At 45.7% G+C, this 19,675-nt stretch overlaps 1 long non-coding RNA gene across 1 annotated transcript in view; it reads left to right on the top strand.

Moving 5' to 3' along the window:
• The window catches only part of LOC125879973 (uncharacterized), a 119,020-nt gene that overhangs the window by 31,131 nt on the left and 68,214 nt on the right, over nt 1-19,675 (top strand). The window contains exon 2 of the long non-coding RNA XR_007447995.1: nt 6,824-6,983. This is a non-coding gene — a long non-coding RNA (uncharacterized LOC125879973). The remainder of the gene's footprint in view (nt 1-6,823; nt 6,984-19,675) is intronic.

Genomic DNA, 19,675 nt, shown 5'->3' with positions numbered 1-19,675 from the left:
TGCAAGCTGTGGTCGTAGCAGCAAATGAATACAGCACACTGAAGCAAATACAGGGTATTGTCAAAAAAAGTGCATGAGTGAAGAAACAGACCGAATCAGTTTGTTTACAATAACTTGTGGGTAGAAAACCCTCGTGTCATGTACGTAAAATGAAACAGAGCTGAGCAAACGCTGCCTTGGTTAGTTTTTAGCTAGTTTAAAAAAAGGCCCACTTGAAAAAATCATTATCAGTTAATAAGTGTACTTTATATTTAGAATATTTTCACCACTTTACCTTGTCATCAGACAGCCTTTTCCAACACACAACTGAAGCCGTTATCTCAAAGCGACCTGACACCACTGACAGTGTCATTTTACCTCGCAGGACGTGAGAGGTGCTGGTCCACTGCTGCCTTTGATTGGTTAGTGTGTAAAGCAAAGTGGTTAAAATATTCCAAATACAGTGCACACTTAGGCCCAATCCCAATTCCCCCCTTGGCCCTACCCCTTGGCTCTCGAAATGAAGCAATGAGGGGTAGGGGTTGAAATCTTTCCCTAGGAATTGGGACACCACTCACTACGTCACCGCATCGGTTACATTCACGCATACGTAACTATTTTAAACAGGAAGCTGCGAGCCATCTACATTTCCAACTGACATCTACAATGGAGTCTCCAGTTGAGTTCATCCTACCGATCGCGTTTGCATTATTCATCATGCTTCGTTTGATGAACGACAGACGACAGGGGACTTCTGCTAGCTAGCTAGCTAACCAGCTAACATTACGAGGCAGCATAGTTATACTAGCTGGCGTGTTATCGTAACATGAAAATTCCGACAATTTTGCAGAACAGGACAGATGACAGGCGCCAGATAGCACGAGCTAGCTAGCTAACTAACAAGCAACCTGACGACGGTAACGTTAGCAATGTATGAACTTTTTTCCCTGTCTCTTGGTCGGTGGTAGCCATGGCGACATCTACCCCTCGCTGGCAAGTCAGCATCTGAAATCCTTCACTCCGAAGGGCTAGTGTCATACCCACTACCCCTCGTTATGCCGCCTACCCCTACACGCAAATAGGAATTGGGACACTACCCCTCGCAGGAACGCGCAAATGTAGGGGTAGGGTTAAGGGGGGGTATTGGGACAGGCCCTTAAACTTATACTAATATTAAGTGGCTCTTTTCAGGTGGCTAAAATATGTTTTACTTTGGTATCAACCCACAGCAGTACATTGCTTTGCTTCCATGGTAGATTTTGTTTCTCAAAGACGTTAGCAAAGCAACACAGTACATAACATAAGCATGGCAGAAACATCAGATAGGCTGGACCACCGTGTTATGTTACAGTTAGAGCTGAAAATGAAAAGTAAGAAGACGTAAAAAAAAGTCTGCCAATTTCACAGATCTCTGCAACTAAAATCAGTTGCAATTTTAAACATTTTGCAATTGGCTGAATATTCAGGGAGTCTACAGGTCTCAGACAGTTAAATTCAATGCTCTTTAAGACCCATTCAAGACAACGTTTAACCAAATTTAGGACAGATTTTTGGACAAATCATGTTTTACTTATTTAAGTGAATTAGGTTAATCTAAACAGGATTATGTCCAGTGGTAGGTTTAAAGATTTGTAACATCAGAAAAGAATTTCATGAGAAAGACCATGACTCATTTTCACAAACAGGAATTAATAGATGGATAAATGAAATTAGATAAAAAATGTTTGTGGCAATTAAGACCTCACAAATTCAAATTTAAGACCATTTAATGACTTTTAAGGCCTGATATCTATATAATTGAATTTGAGACAAATTTTTTAAGGACCTGCAGACACCTTGTAATTTAGTGTTTAAAGCAGATTGGACCCAAATGTGTCTCAGTACAATGTTAAAAGAATGAAAATGTTATATGAGGGACATAATTAGTTATTCCTGGAACAAATGATTAATTCAAATGAGACAAATTATCTGAGGATGCAAATTACTATACTGCGGGTATAAAGGCATAACGATGCTTCAAATGATGATTTTTTTCAGAATGAATGAAAATCCTGACATTTAATTTGAAACACAGATTATTTTAGGATTAAAAACTTGGTTACTGGTGAGGGACTGACTTTCTTCATGTCAAACAAAAAGCATCACTGAAGTTTAAATAGTGCTCCGGTATCAGAGCTGACAATCTCTCAGATGTGACCTGTCTCGCAGATAAAACGCTTTCCCATGCCTGTCTGTTATTTCTGCGGACTTTCAGTGCTGCAGTTGGACACACACAGACAGAGCGTAAAAGAGAGAGAGGGGGAGGGGAGAGAGAGAGAACAATTCAGATTGAAAAAGATGGACAGATAGAGAAAAGAGGGAGAGAAAGAAAAGGAACGAGGGAAGGAAGGAGAGTCTGAACCACTGAGATAACTCTGTCCAGGTGTTCAGAGCCAAACAAAGGCTCTTTTCAGGCCCTGATGAGAACACACTGCTCCTCCACTTGTTGCAAAATATACAGGAGAGATAAAAGAGCACAACTCAGGAAGAAGCTTATATTCTGTTACCGTACCAAAATATGGACCAGGGGAAGGCCTGCCCAATTATATGAGCCTCGCTGCTGCCAGTAAACAAGAGTATTAGCTGGGAGAGAAAAAAGCCGAGGTCAGAACTGCCAACGCTCACAATAAGTGAATTGTGTTACAGTTCAGTTTCATTTGTTTGAAAGTTATCCAGGATCAAAGTTTAAGATAATAAGAAGAAATCATGGGTAAATAATGTGAGCGCCTTCGGGCCACTATCCCAGGAAGAAAAGCAGCCATGTCTCAGTAAAAAACAACCGCCTTTCGGGCCACTATCCCAGGAAGAAAAGCAGCCATGTCTCAGTAAAAAACAACCGCCTTTCGGGCCACTATCCCAGGAAGAAAAGCAGCCATGTCTCAGTAAAAAACAACCGCCTTTCGGGCCACTATCCCAGGAAGAAAAGCAGCAATGTCTCAGTAAAAAACAACCGCCTTTCGGGGCCACTATCCCAGGAAGAAAAGCAGCCATGTCTCAGTAAAAAACAACCGCCTTTCGGGCCACTATCCCAGGAAGAAAAGCAGCCATGTCTCAGTAAAAAACAACCGCCTTTCGGGCCACTATCCCAGGAAGAAAAGCAGCCATGTCTCAGTAAAAAACAACCGTCTTTCGGGCCACTATCCCAGGAAGAAAAGCAGCCATGTCTCAGTAAAAAACAACCGCCTTTCGGGCCACTATCCCAGGAAGAAAAGCAGCCATGTCTCAGTAAAAAACAACCGCCTTTCGGGCCACTATCCCAGGAAGAAAAGCAGCCATGTCTCAGTAAAAAACAACCGCCTTTCGGGCCACTATCTCAGGAAGAAAAGCAGCAATGTCTCAGTAAAAAACAACCGCCTTTCGGGCCACTATCCCAGGAAGAAAAGCAGCCATGTCTCAGTAAAAAACAACCGCCTTTCGGGCCACTATCTCAGGAAGAAAAGCAGCCATGTCTCAGTAAAAAACAACCGCCTTTCGGGCCACTATCCCAGGAAGAAAAGCAGCCATGTCTCAGTAAAAAACAACCGCCTTTCGGGCCACTATCTCAGGAAGAAAAGCAGCAATGTCTCAGTAAAAAACAACCGCCAGGCCACTATCCCAGGAAGAAAAGCAGCCATGTCTCAGTAAAAAACAACCGTCTTTCAGGGCCACTATCCCAGGAAGAAAAGCAGCCATGTCTCAGTAAAAAACAACCGCCTTTCGGGCCACTATCCCAGGAAGAAAAGCAGCCATGTCTCAGTAAAAAACAACCGTCTTTCAGGGCCACTATCCCAGGAAGAAAAGCAGCCATGTCTCAGTAAAAAACAACCGTCTTTCAGGGCCACTATCCCAGGAAGAAAAGCAGCCATGTCTCAGTAAAAAACAACCGCCTTTCGGGCCACTATCCCAGGAAGAAAAGCAGCCATGTCTCAGTAAAAAACAACCGCCTTTCGGGCCACTATCCCCGGAAGAAAAGCAGCAATGTCTAAGTAAAAAAAACCGCCTTTCGGGCCACTATCCCAGGAAGAAAAGCAGCCATGTCTCAGTAAAAAACAACCGCCTTTCGGGCCACTATCCCAGGAAGAAAAGCAGCCATGTCTCAGTAAAAAACAACCGCCTTTCGGGGCCACTATCCCAGGAAGAAAAGCAGCCATGTCTCAGTAAAAAACAACCGCCTTTCGGGCCACTATCCCAGGAAGAAAAGCAGCCATGTCTCAGTAAAAAACAACCGCCTTTCAGGGCCACTATCCCGGGAAGAAAAGCAGCCATGTCTCAGTAAAAAACAACTGCCTTTCGGCCACTATCCCAGGAAGAAAAGCAGCCATGTCTCAGTAAAAACAACAATTTTAAGGCCACTATCCCAGGAAGAAAAGCAGCCATGTCTCAGTAAAAAACAACCACCTTTCAGGGCCCCTATCCCAGGAAGAAAAGCAGCCATGTCTCAGTAAAAAACAACCGCCTTTCGGGCCACTATCCCAGGAAGAAAAGCAGCCATGTCTCAGTAAAAAACAACCGCCTTTCAGGCCACTATCCCAGGAAGAAAAGCAGCCATGTCTCAGTAAAAAACAACCGCCTTTCAGGCCACTATCCCAGGAAGAAAAGCAGCCATGTCTCAGTAAAAAACAACCGCCTTTCAGGCCACTATCCCAGGAAGAAAAGCAGCCATGTCTCAGTAAAAAACAACCGCCTTTCGGGCCACTATCCCAGGAAGAAAAGCAGCCATGTCTCAGTAAAAAACAACTGGCCACTATCTCACGATGAAAAGCAGCCAAGTCTCTGTAAAAAACAACCACTTGTTGGGCCTCCATCCTGGGAAGAAAAGCAGCCATGTCTCAGTAAAAAACAACCGCCTTTCAGGCCACTATCCCAGGAAGAAAAGCAGCAATGTCTCAGTAAAAAACAACCGCCTTTCAGGCCACTATCCCGGGAAGAAAAGCAGCCATGTCTCAGTAAAAAACAACCGCCTTTCAGGCCACTATCTCGGGAAGAAAAGCAGCCATGTCTCAGTAAAAAACAACCGCCTTTCAGGCCACTATCCCAGGAAGAAAAGCAGCCATGTCTCAGTAAAAAACAACTGCCTTTCAGGCCACTATCTCAGGAAGAAAAGCAGCCATGTCTCAGTAAAAAACAACCGCCTTTCGGGCCACTATCTCAGGAAGAAAAGCAGCCATGTCTCAGTAAAAAACAACCGCCTTTCAGGCCACTATCTCAGGAAGAAAAGCAGCCATGACTAAGTCAAAAACAACTGCCTTTTCAGGCCACTATCAGCAGGAAGAAAAGCAGCCATGTCTCAGTAAAAACAACCGCCTTTCAGGCCACTATCTCAGGAGGAAAAGCAGCCAAGTCTCTGTAAAAAACAACCACTTGTTGGGCCTCCATCCTGGGAAGAAAAGCAGCCATGTCTCAGTAAAAAACAACCGCCTTTCAGGCCACTATCTCAGGAAGAAAAGCAGCCATGTCTCAGTAAAAAACAACCGCCTTTCAGGCCACTATCCCAGGAAGAAAAGCAGCCATGTCTCAGTAAAAAACAACCGCCTTTCGGGCCACTATCTCAGGAAGAAAAGCAGCCATGTCTCAGTAAAAAACAACTGCTTTTCAAGCCACAAAATCAGCAGGAGAAGAAACAATGTCTGTAAAAAACAACCGCCTTTCGGGCCACTATCTCAGGAAGAAAAGCAGCCATGTCTCAGTAAAAAACAACTGCTTTTCAAGCCACAAAATCAGCAGGAGAAGAAACAATGTCTGTAAAAAACAACAATTTTGCGGCCACTATCTCAGGAGGAAAAGCAGCCAAGTCTCTGTAAAAAACAACCACTTGTTGGGCCTCCATCCTGGGAAGAAAAGCAGCCATGTCTCGGTATACAACATCTGATTTCTGGGCTACTATACCAGGACGTTACCAAAAAAAACCCAACCACATTTCAGGCCACAATCCTGGTCAAAAACAACCAATACTGGATGGTGTAATTGATTGGTGTCAAGAAGGTTTTCAGTCACAATTGAACAACATGTTGCAGGAACTAAAAGTTGATCACTGGGATGGACGACTGTGGACATTGTCTCAGCTTTCTTTCTGGCACTATATTTACCCGGGGTTTCATCAGTGGTGCAGGCCTCGGCATCAACATCCATTCAACACAGAGCTCTCTGTGGGCTCAGCTTGCAGAGGGATATGTGTCTGCCTGGCGGCCCTCTGTCATCTCTTCCTGCCTGAGCTGACAGAAGTGAGAGGACAGTCTTTTGATGTCAGGAAGAGATTCTTACTCCTGGCTGTTTCTCACCAATTCACATCAGTCCGGCCTCTTCCCCCGTCTGTTACAAGGAGTGAGAGAGCGCTTTGTATTTTCAGATCAGAGCAATTTGCAAATTCATTCAAGAACAGCGTCACACAAAAGGAGCTTAGATATAGAATCTCTCATCACTGTTTCTCATGGGCAGTAGATTAACTTTCCTACCTGATGGCTTCTAACTGCACAGCTGGGGAAGAGAGTCAAACATGCTTCTCTAGGAAGCTGGCAGTTAATATCAAAGGTCTGTTTTACTGTGATACTGACAACCAGCTGCAGAGAGATCCTCACCTGTCACACTGGAGAGACCTCTGTGGGCACACATTTGATTTCTATGATAAAACATAACACAGCAACAGGAGGAAACCACCATCATTATGTACATTCACCAGCCAGTTTATTAGCTACACCTGTTCAACTGCTTGTTTACGCAAATAGCTAATCAGCCAATCACGTGGCAGCAGCTCAATACATTTAGTCATGTAGGCATGGTGAAGACGAGCTGCTGAAGTTCAAACGCAGCATCAGAATGATGAAGAAAGGTGATTGAAGTGACTTTGAACGTGGCATGGTTGTTGGTGCCAGACGGGCTGGTCTGAGTATTTACTGGGATTTTCAGCACAACCATCTCTAGGGTTTACAGAGGATGGTCCCAAAAAGAGAAAATATCCAGTGAGCCAAAATGCCTTGTTGATGCCAGAGGTCAGAGGAGAATGGCCAGACTGGTTCAAGATGATAGAAAGCAGCAGAAGACCACACCAGGTGCCACTCCTGTCAGCTAACAACAGGAAACTGAGGCTACAATTCACACGGGTTTTCTCACCAAAACTGGACAATAGAAGATTGGAAAAACCACATTCAGATGGAAGCATGGATCCATCCTGCCTTGTATCAACGCTTCAGGCTGCTGCTGCTGCTGGTGGTGTAATGGTGTGGGGGAGATTTTCTTAGTACCAACTGAGCATGGTTTAAACACCACAGCCTACCTGAGTATTGTTGCTGAGCGTGTCCATCCCTTTATGACCACAGTGTACCCATCTTCTGATGGCTACTTCCAGCAGGATAACGCACCATGTCACAAAGCTCACATCATCTCAAACATGACAATGAGTTCACTGTACTCCAATGGCCTCCACAGTCACCAGATCTCAGTCCAATAGAGCACCTTTGGGATGTGCTGGAACGGGAGATTCTCATCATGGATGTGCAGCCAACAAATCTGCAGCAACTGTGTGATGTCATCATGTCAATATGGACCAAAGTCTCTGAGGAATGTTTCCAGCACCTTGTTGAATCTGTGCCACCAAGAATTAAAAAGGGGGTCCAACCTGGTACTAGCAAGGTGTACCTAATAAAGTGGCTGGTGAGTGTATATGGCCTTTTTGTTCTAACTACATTCAACTGGTTTGTCCTATTGTAAATACTGCAGACATTTACAGTTAAAATGCTTACTCACTCCCAGTAGATCAAACCAGACACACACACACACAACAATATGCTTTTTTAAGAGCTTTTAATTTGAAAGCATTTTACTTGTGATGTAAAATGATGGTCAACATCATCGTCACTTTTAAAGCCGGACTAAGAGTTACAGTCTATATTCATACCCAGTGTGTGTAGTGCTGCTGAGATGAAAGGGAGTCTGGTAGATAGTGTGTCACAGCGCAGACATCACCTGCATCCCTGCTCTGCTCTGAAGAATGTACAGGATTGAATAACAGAAGAATGTTTACATCTTGCTTTTGGCCTGGAGGCGATGGTGGTGGTGGTGGTGGTGGTGGTGGTGGTGGTGGGACTGTTAGTCTCCTCTGCAGAACATAAAGTTATCATATCATATCTAATCTGGACGGAGTTTATTTGCTGGAGGATCTTAACATTTATCTGTCTCAGTTTCTCTTCCTAGTAACAAGTGACAGCTCTGCAGACAATAATGAACAGTGACAACAGGAAATAAATCTGTACACAGGTTCCTGTTGGCTGGGAGGTGTCTCTGAAAACTGTTTAATACACTTATCCAGTAAAAGAACTAGTGCTGGTTTAAGAAGCACAAACGAAGCCCCTAAAACTACAATTACCAAAAGAACCAAATCTGTAATATGTGATGCAGGTTGAACGAGTTGTTACCTGGCAGGGGCGTAAATACAGACTGGGGCCCTTGGGGGTTGGGGCCTGTAGAGAGAGTTGTTGTCTCTAGAGCAGAGAACAGGGCCTCATGAGTGATTCAACTTGCCATCTTAGAAATATGCCTGTGTTCAAAAAAGAACTCATGTTAAACTACAGATGCTGTCACCTGTTATTCCTGACCTCGAGAAGGCAAACCCATCTCCATTAATGTTTCTTTTTTATAAAATAGTCAGTAGCAATCTATTACAAAATGATATGTGCATTTTACAGAAACTTTAAAAACTATAAATAAACTGTAGAAACTTCAATTTAATGAATAATTTCTCATTTTTTGTCTTATACAGATTTGCAGTGATGATTGCAAGGTAAAATGAGCCTAGTCTCACTGTGAAGTCATTGAAATCTGGCGCATGGGCAGTGAATTGCTGTGTCAGACACTGACGAAAAAAGCCGTCCTTTGACATTTGCACGATACGCGGCCAGTCGCTGTTATAATGTAATTGCACTCGGGAACAACGGGAAAATACGGAAGGACAAGAGCGAGAGTCAAGGCAGTGAAAGTCCGAGTAAGGCTGGCGTGAGGGGTGGTGGATGGGTCCAACAAACACTGACCTTCACCCGGGAGAGCTGTGTTTGTGTGTTTGTAAGATTGTAAATTTCCTGTGAAAACTGAAGTGTATTTGAAAGAGGACAATGCATGTAACAGGTTCAACCTGGCATCCCTGAACATCAACAACCAGCACACCCAGGGTACCTTTGACACCGTATCTGGATGTGGAAAGTCCATGACCAAACGTCGATATGTGACGAGGTCTGAGTGAGAGTGTGTTGGTAATACATATATTGATGTTGTCCAACGTCAAGTTTGTATTTCATCATGTGACGATACTATAAAATAAATGTTAGCTGTTCGACTCAAAATCTGGCACTGGGGCCCGTCCAAGCTACTGTACACTACTGTTACCTGTTATAGTTTTCTTGACTCAAATTCAAAAGTTATTATCTCTGCTAGACTTAAACTTGGATAGGATCCTGCGTTTGGTTGTGTGTGTGCATCTGTCTGCCTGCTGCTGATCTGCATACTACTGGACCAATCAGCCTATTATTTTGTGTGCATGTTTATGATTGTATGCTTAGGGACCTCTCATTGTTGCAGCAATTCACAGTGGTCAAAAAAAATGTTTTAATGACTATTTTTTGATTGCTGACTCCTCACTCCGCTTCACCAACCTGTAATGGCTGCAATTAATCAACTAAGTCAAGTTGCAAAATCACAAAGCTAAAAACAGTTCTGGCATTCGTCTTGGCTAAAGACAAGACTTACCTAGTCTACTGCAGGTCACATTTTTGCTGTCGTCGTGGCTCAAAAACGGACATCCATAGAAAAATTTGGTCTCATGTTAAACCACAGCATCTGCAGATTAATTCCATAAATGCACTGAAGGTATGACCACCATCTTGCCTGTAAGAGAGCCAGGAGATCTTCACTCTACTGAGAGTCCTTCTCTTGTTAGGGCCCAAGCAAGTGCAAGTGATTTTTATTCTTCTTCCTCCAAATGAATCACATTTTTGAGGGGCTTAACAAAACTCGTGAAAGTTTGCACACACATCACATCTGGTGAAAACTTTGATATTTTGGGGGTGTCATGTCTGGCTGCCAAAAATGGCTCAGTAGCACCTAATATCACAAAATATCAATGAAGCAGCCCCCAAAGCTGGTTTCACTAACATGTACGAAACTTGGTAAGCACATGCAACACCCTAAGACATTCAAAAAAGTCTCTTGAAGCCATACTCTAAACCCAACAGGAAGTCAGCCATTTTCACTGTGCAATCTTTGTGCATTTTTGGCCATTTCCTGGGGTCATACTTTAACAAACTCCTCCTACATATTTGATCCAACTGACTTCAGATTTGGTGTGGACCATCTTAAGATCTTGGACATCAAAAGTTGAATAAAGCTTGAGTTTTTGTCACACTATGTGACTGTGCGAGGCGTCAAGTTTCCATGTTTCACCACCAAACAGGAAGTGGTAAGTAACTCCACTGTACATGGTCCAGTCACCCCCAAACTTTACGTTTGATGACTGTCCTGTCCTAAAATTTGCCTAATATAAATGTTCTTGACTCCAGTCCTGGTCTGTTGATTGTCTCCTTGATCCTGCCGACAGGCTTTGTTTCCATTGTCAAAAATTATTGCCAACATGTTAATATTTAGGGTAGCGTTTATTTTTTATATTACTTTAATGTTGCCCAAAATGTACACACACACACACACACACACACACACACACACACACACACACACACACACACACACACACACACACACACACACAGAAACAGCCACACCTGGGGCTTTTCTCTGCTGAGAAATGCAATGCTTTAATGGCAGTGCCACAGAGGACATATCACCTGTTCTCCTGTTGCAGAGAAATTCTCAGAGGCTACTTGTGCACAGTACGCAGCTCCAGTGGAACTGTTTTGGATACATGTCGAATCAATACGCTCTATTGTGTGGAAAGTCAGAGCACTTCTGTGAGAGACTCCCACAGCATTTGGGATAGCTGGCCTGCCCCGCTCTGCTGTTCGGGTAAGCATGAGTGGATCCTGGATTAGTGCACACAGTGTGTTCTGTCTGGACACAGTCATCTCTCTCTACTTTTCCCGTATCTTTGCAGATAGGCTAGTAAAGCTTTCAAATCTATTTTGGAGCAACTGTGGCAGTCTATCCACCCTAAAGTCTCGTCAATACATCTGTCAATTTGAGATCTGTTTATACAGCCCATACATTACTTATCATCAATACATACGGTATATTGCGACACCCCCAGTATAAACCTTGTAGTTTTTTTTAACTTTAAATCACCAAATCATCAGTGCTTGTTGGCGTCCTGAACTGGTGTCACTGGGTAAAGGATAAACTAAACACACCACATTTGTAAAGCAAAGGCCAGAAAGTTTGGCAGATGAAAACTAGACAATCTGTTGGCATTGCACAACTCTGCAAACCATGAATAAATTACATTTGCACATTATTTTGCAATAGATATGTTGAAACTTTATGTTTCAACACTGCTGTGGTTAACGTGTCATTAGGAAAAAAGATAACTTAAAAGGAATGCATGGGAAAAGAAAGTCAAATTTCTTTCTTTGATAGAATCAGGTTGGAAACACACTTCTGATTTGTGTCCCAAAATTGCAACGACAGAAAAGAGCTAATCACGACTGCAATGAGAGCAATTAGCATCTCCAAAAGGAGAAGAGAAAAGAAAAGATCAAGAGCTCTTAATGTGGACAAAGATGAGAATGGAAAAGGAAAGAAAAGTTTCTATTTTCTAACTAGAGTCACATGTGAGGCATTGGTGCTCCGAATGAACTGTAAATAGCTGGTGAGTAAGCCCATTTGAATCAGGAAGCCTGGTCAGAGTTGAGCATCTGCCACTTGAAACTGTCATGTTGTTTTCTGTGTTTGGTTTCCCTCAAAATAAAGTTGTTGTTCGGGGCTTTTACAGTACGTGGACGAATAGAGGCAAAGTTTAAATTGGCTCTACTAGAACCGAGATGTTAGGCAACTTCTTGTACTGTGCTGAAACTGTCTTCTTTCATGCATATGAGGCATTCAGCCTGCTTTGGCCCCTTTTCAGGAGATTCTTGTGGTCTGTTTATAAACCAGTGAGCACAATAAAAGTGCATCTATGCCTTCTGAACAGAAAATATTCTGCACTTATAGGCAACAGAGCAAAACTATGGAGCCAAATGCTAATGAGCTGTTTCAGTGTCATGAAAAGTTCATTAGGACTAACAGACAAGACAAGACAAGACAAGAGCATCAATATTAAACTATTCTGCAAAACCCTGGATTACGTTCAATGACAACATTTTTAAATTCCTGGTTTCTTCAGTTTCTGTGCTTGGCAGCTACAGTATGGTGAAGGTTAGGAAAGCTGTGGATGCTGCTAAAAAATACCCAAGTTTGAGTGGTACAAATGCAGCTGGAAATGCAGCAACGTGTTGCTAAAAAGTACCCAGCTTTGTGTTGCACAAACACAGCTGTTAATGCAGCAGTGTGTCGCTAAAAAGTACCCAGTGTTGAGTGGCATGAACGCAGCTGGAAAAGCAGCTGTATTGCCAAAAACTACCCAGCTCTGAGTGGCACAAACACAGCTGAAAAGGCAGCAGTGTTGCCAAAAATCACCCAGCTTTGAGTCACTCAGACACAGCTGGAAAAGCAGCACTGTGTTGCTCTAAAGTACCCCGCTTTGAGTGGCATAAACACAGCTGAAAAGGTAGCAGTGTTGGAAAAGCAGCAGAGTCAATCCTGAGCAGACTTTCAAGCTTTAAACTACATCTGTTGCCCTCACTGTCTACTGTATAGGTTTAAATTTGGTTTGGTAGAAAGCCTGGTGCGTCTAACACAGACACTAAACGGTGCCTACATCGTCTTTAAAATGACTCTGGGACACTGCCCAAGCAGCTAATTTTGGTGCCCTGGGTTTGAACCCGGACTGGTGTGTTCCAGCTCCAGCTCCAGCTCCAGCTCCAGCTTTCACACTGACAGTGAGTGATGCTAAAGTTTTAATACACTGTGGTGTTTTGGTGTGAAACAGTAGAGTGTCATGGTGGAAAATAGTGTGCTGTTTGTGTACACTTGAACGTTTTGGACATTTACACTGCAAAATGATAAAACCAAGAGACAAAAGCTGACAATAAAAAAGTGTAAAATAAAGGAGGACAGTGTGTGTGTGGATGAGTGGGCAGAGATTTTCATAATTGCTCAATGTGTGTGTGGGTAATGACTGTGCGTGATTGTGTGACCTTTCTGTTACAGTCTGTCATTGATCAGTGCAGGTCAGACACAATCTCAGTTCCTGTCCCGTCCTCAGGAAGACTGCCTTTAACCTTTTGGATTTGACCTAGATGGTCATGTGTGATAATTATGGTGGTTAAGATTTAGCCTTTGAAAAATATGATAATATTTCGACAGCATATTATGTATTTTATTTATTATTTTGAACTTCATTTTAGCAGGAAGTTTTTGCTGATTATTCCATGGCAGTTTTCCCCAGATCTGTCTAAAGATTAAAAACAACCACCCTGCGGATATTAAACGGTTGGTCCACCCAAACTGTCCTCCAGTGCCAGCATGAGAAAATTCCTGCAGCGGCCTCTCTGTCACTCTGTTCTGCCTCAGTGGTCCGTGCATCTGGCAAGAAGGTGAAGTGCTTTCACCACAAAATGAAGTCTTGATAAAATGGTGCAGCGAACAGCTGGTTATGGTAACGGGGAGGCGAAGGCCATCAGAAAGAGCCTCTTTGTTTTCTCTGAGTTGGGCACAAGGTGGCCAAACGTCACACGGCTGACCCCTACTAGCTGCTTGTCTCCTGGACCGAGCAATAACATAAAGAGTCCCTTGAGAAAGCCGAGTGGAAACCAGCCAATGGCAGCTCCTGGAATGCCTTCTCATTTCCTGAAGGACGAATATGTTTCATTCATCTTGCAACAATAACGTACAGGCCTGAGTGTGTCTGAAATGAGGCGATCTCAAATCATTTTCCTCATAGTAAATTATAACTGGACGCAGTTTGAATATGTGAGTTTTAAAGTAGGAAGGTATTCTCTAGAAGAATTAGAGCAAAAGGTGTCCTATTAGAGATTCATAAAATACAAGCAAAACAAAATGGTGTTTTTCTTATCTGTAGATCACGTTCATGATCTAACACTACCATAATAAACCTTAGTATTCTGAACCTTCTGAATTTGGCTCCTTCTCAGTGTCTGTGAGGACATTTCCTCTGAAGCTTTGGATTACACTGCTCAAAATAAATGAGGGAACACTGAAATCCCACGTCAGATCTTGATGAACAAAGTTGAAAGTCTTTACTCATGTACGTTGTATAATTTGTTGAGGACAAAATGATGTAACAAAGGGTCAGTGGAAACCAAAATCATCAACCCACTGAGGGCTGGATTCAAAATCACACCAAAAATCAAAGTAAAAAATTGAAATCACAGGCGGATCCAACTTGGTTGGATCCCAGGGCCCTCTGCACCAGGATGAACCCAGGGCCCACTGCACCAGGATGAACCCAGGGCCCTCTGCACCAGGATGAACCCAGGGCCCACTGCACCAGGAGGAACCCAGGGCCCGCTGCACCAGGAGGAACCCAGGGCCCTCTGCACCAGGATGAACCCAGGGCCCTCTGCACCAGGATGAACCCAGGGCCCTCTGCACCAGGAGGAACCCAGGGCCCACTGCACCAGGAGGAACCCAGGGCCCACTGTACCAGGAGGAACCCAGGGCCCTCTGCACCAGGAGGAACCCAGGGCCCACTGTACCAGGAGGAACCCAGGGCCCACTGTACCAGGAGGAACCCAGGGCCAGCTACACCAGGAGGAACCCAGGGCCCGCTGCACCAGGAGGAACCCAGGGCCCGCTGCACCAGGAGGAACCCAGGGCCCACTGCACCAGGAGGAACCCAGGGCCCACTGCACCAGGAGGAACCCAGGGCCCTCTGCACCAGGATGAACCCAGGGCCCACTGCACCAGGATGAACCCAGGGCCCACTGCACCAGGATGAACCCAGGGCCCTCTGCACCAGGATGAACCCAGGGCCCACTGCACCAGGATGAACCCAGGGCCCACTGCACCAGGATGAACCCAGGGCCCACTGCACCAGGATGAACCCAGGGCCCACTGCACCAGGATGAACCCAGGGCCCTCTGCACCAGGATGAACCCAGGGCCCACTGCACCAGGATGAACCCAGGGCCCACTGCACCAGGAGGAACCCAGGGCCCGCTGCACCAGGAGGAACCCAGGGCCCACTGCACCAGGAGGAACCCAGGGCCCACTGCACCAGGAGGAACCCAGGGCCCACTGCACCAGGATGAACCCAGGGCCCTCTGCACCAGGATGAACCCAGGGCCCTCTGCACCAGGAGGAACCCAGGGCCCACTGCACCAGGAGGAACCCAGGGCCCACTGTACCAGGAGGAACCCAGGGCCAGCTACACCAGGAGGAACCCAGGGCCCGCTGCACCAGGAGGAACCCAGGGCCAGCTACACCAGGAGGAACCCAGGGCCCTCTGCACCAGGAGGAACCCAGGGCCCTCTGCACCAGGAGGAACCCAGGGCCAGCTACACCAGGAGGAACCCAGGGCCCACTGCACCAGGAGGAACCCAGGGCCCGCTGCACCAGGAGGAACCCAGGGCCCGCTGCATCAGGAGGAACCCAGGGCCCACTGCACCAGGAGGAACCCAGGGCCCACTGTACCAGGAGGAACCCAGGGCCAGCTACACCAGGAGGAACCAGGAGGAACCCAGGGCCCTCTGCACCAGGAGGAACCCAGGGCCCACTGCACCAGGATGAACCCAGGGCCCTCTGCACCAGGATGAACCCAGGGCCCACTGCACCAGGAGGAACCCAGGGCCCTCTGCACCAGGATGAACCCAGGGCCCACTGCACCAGGAGGAACCCAGGGCCCACTGCACCAGGAGGAACCCAGGGCCCACTGCACCAGGATAAACCCAGGGCCCTCTGCACCAGGATGAACCCAGGGCCCACTGCACCAGGAGGAACCCAGGGCCCACTGCACCAGGAGGAACCCAGGGCCCTCTGCACCAGGAGGAACCCAGGGCCCACTGTACCAGGAGGAACCCAGGGCCCTCTGCACCAGGAGGAACCCAGGGCCCTCTGCACCAGGAGGAACCCAGGGCCAGCTACACCAGGAGGAACCCAGGCCCTATGCACCAGGAGGAACCCAGGGCCCTCTGCACCTGCAACTGCCAAACCAGTCATGCTGGATGATGTCACAGGCAGCATAACATTTACCATAGTGTCTCCAGACTCTTTCGCACCTGTCACATGTGCTCAGTGTGAACCTGCTCTCATCTGTGAAGAGAACAGGGCGCCAGTGGTGGACCAGCCAGTTCTGGTGTTCTCTGCTGAATGCCAGTTGAGCTGCACGGTGCTGGGCTGTGAGCACAGGTCCCACTAGAGGACGTGGGGCCCTCATGCCACCCTCATGGAGTCTGTTTCTGACAGTGTGGTCAGAAACATGCACACCAGTAGCCTGCTGGAGGTCATGTTGTAGGGCTCTGGCAGTGCTCCTCCTGTTCCTCCTCACACAAAGGAGCAGATACTGGTCCTGCTGCTGCTGGGTTGATGCCCTTCTACGGCCCTGTCCAGCTCTCCTCGTGTAATGGCTGCTCTCCTGGTGTCTCCTCCATGCTCTTGAGACTGTGCTGGGAGACACAGCAAACAATCTTATGGATGTGCCATCCTGGAGGAGCTGGACTACCTGTGCAACCTGATTGGGCTGCAGGTACGGCCTCATGCTCCCAGCAGTGACAAGGACACTAGCAGAAGACCAAACTTTTTGGGGGTTGTCTTGCTTTTGCCTCTCCATGATTTTTTTTTACAGACCGTGAGAATTATACCAACAGGTCTGTACTCCTGTAACACAATAGAAAGACATTGGCAGAGTGTATTATTCTGATGTGGCCTGGAGAAAGGAGCTCCCTGTCTCACATTACATTACCAAGAAACCTTCAGGACTTTGCAAACACACAAACCTAATGGAGCTGCATAAATGTTTTTGCATGAACCCATGACAGGGGAAATGTCCACATATTTGATGTAGGTGGGACAGCATGGAGGTGCCATATCAGGTAGGAGAGGAAGAAGCATTTAGATATTTTTAGACAGCACACAGAGCTGCAGAGACTCCTGACAAAGCTGCTATTGTTCCTACTGTCTGAGGGCTTGCTGGCCCACAGAGGGATGGCATTGTTTTATCATGTAATGCTACCAGTGATCTGTTCAGCGATAGCACCCTATGTTTGGTAAAGTAAGACAGAAGTATATCACAGCCACTATTGGGTCACCTCAGCTCTGGGTAGTGTTTGACTGAGTCCTGCTGAGAACAAATGGAGGCGAAAGCAGAAACCAGCTCTTTTAAAACAGCATTCCGGAGGAAAAAAAAGAAGAAGGGGGAAATAAAGAAAGGAAAGGGAAAATGTAAAATGATACAGCGCTCAGGAGAGATGCTTGACAAAGTGCCACGTTCTGATTTTTCCTGTTGCTTTTATATGTTGTTATTTGGGTGAGGGGCGGCGTGAGCAATTAAATATGCATAAATGAAAACTGTGACAGCCGCTCTGAGCTGAGCAGGCACACACATGTGCTCTGCTATCCTCTGAAAGGTAACACCCTGGTGCTGTGCCAGTGTGAGTGGAATGACCTGAACAGGCTGGATGGTGATTATTATCTGATGATATGTACTTTCCACACAGGAAGAAGAAAGTAGTGTCAGATTATCTTCCACATCCGACTCAGACAGTCCCAAAATATGAGCGTATTTGACTCAGGGTTCCAAAATGTAATAAATATGTAATGAAATTGAAATAATGACACTTGTATTACTGATTTTAATCAAATGATACCCAAAATAAAAAATATATATTTTCTCCAGTCTGCACCGCACAGGTTGGTTGACAGTCACGGTCCACTACTGACAGCTCCCGAGGATTAAAGAGGGACGGAGATCATGGCGGACATTGCTATCTGTCAGAGCCTGTAGCAGGTTGAGTTTTGAAGCTAGTTACTGGTATCACATGAAACTAGAAGAACTATGGAATCCAGTGGTTATAGTGGGACAGAGAGGCTGAGCTGATTACATGATGTTATGAGGATGAATAAGCGGAATAGTTGAGCCTTGAGCAGATTGCGGAGGACGTTGTAGTGTACACGCCACACAGAATGACGTTCAGACACAACAAACTCATTAACAGATGTGTGTCTCTCTAGATGCATGAATGGATACCTGAACAGGCCTACCAGGGACAGGCCAGTGGCCCCCTGACCTTCCCCTGCAAAATGTTACTCAAATTATTGTCACATGTAATGACCCAACCTGGTCTCACTCCAAAGTCGTTGAATAGCGCCGCTTTGTCAGTAACTTCCAGCATCAGACATTGACGAAAAAGCCGCCCTTTCACGTCAGCATGATACGCAGCTGCTTGCAGTTATAGTGTAACGGCACCCAGAGGTGTCAGGGGGAAACGTGGTGAGACAACACCGTAAGTTAAGGGGGTGAAAAGTCAGAGTGGGACGGGCAGAAGGGGTGGTAGATTGGTCAAGCAACCACCAGTCTCGCTCACCAGACCTTTCTCAAGAAAAGAAAGGTCTGGCTGGGCCGACTCTCACTTTAAGATTGGAGAAAAAAACAGCCCGGGCTGGTTTTATTTCTTTCAACCAATCACAGTCGTTTTGGGCGGTGCCACAGCAACGGTGCACTTGCAAAAATATTGCCGGGGGGAAACAGGTTTTGGTCTAACATGCCCACAAAAATATCGCCTACAGGACGCGAACCATGGCAGAAAAATGGCTACATCCCCGCAAGATCAAACACCGCAAAGTCAGTAAAGGACGTGTTGAAAACGGTTGATGTAGTGCTTTTATTTTGAAAGAGACTGTAGGCAAACTGTACAGTTCCTGTGAAAACAGAAGTGTATTTTGAAAACAGACAATGCATGTAACAGGCTGAAGTTGAGGCGTCCCAGAACGTCAACAACCAACACACCCAGGGTACCTTGGACGTCGTATGTTGACAAAGACAGTCCATGACCAAACATCCAAACAACAAAAATAAAGACAGAATTATCTCAAAAAGACACAAAACCACAAAAAATATTGCATGCTGTATCTCTACTGTACCAGCACAGTGATACTACTAAAACTAAATGAAGGAAAACTGTTTGTGCAAATCCACAACCACCAGAGGGACACAGGCAGGAAGCAGCCCAGTCCATCCCAGAAGAAAATGTTAGCGTTGTACGTTTTGTAGTGACCTGTTGCTGTTTTCCAGCGGCTTGTTAGGCATGAAAATAGTTGTTTTTTACCGAGACATCACTACTTTTCCTCCTGGTGTAGAAGCCCGAAAAGCTCTTAATAACTGAGACATTTCTGCCTCTCCTCCCGATTTAGTGGCTCAAAAAGCTGTTACTAACCGAGACATATCTGTTTTTTCTCCCAGGATTGCATCCAGAAGTGTTTTTTGTACACTTAGACATCACTACTTTTCTTTCTGCAATAGTGGCCTGAGAAGCTGTTAATAACTGAGACAAGATGTCGTTCTTTACTGAAACATCACTACTTTTCCTCCCAGTATAATGGCTCGAAAAGCTGTTACTAACCAAGGCATTTCTGCTTTTCCTCCCAGGATTGTGGCCTGAAGAGCGCTTGTTTCATATGGAGACATAACTGCA

The sequence above is a fragment of the Epinephelus fuscoguttatus genome, linkage group LG2 (genome assembly GCF_011397635.1).
Source record: "Epinephelus fuscoguttatus linkage group LG2, E.fuscoguttatus.final_Chr_v1".
Taxonomy (NCBI): domain Eukaryota; kingdom Metazoa; phylum Chordata; class Actinopteri; order Perciformes; family Serranidae; genus Epinephelus; species Epinephelus fuscoguttatus.
Note: the sequence above shows the minus strand (reverse complement) of the source record. Positions and strands in the feature narration are given on the sequence as shown.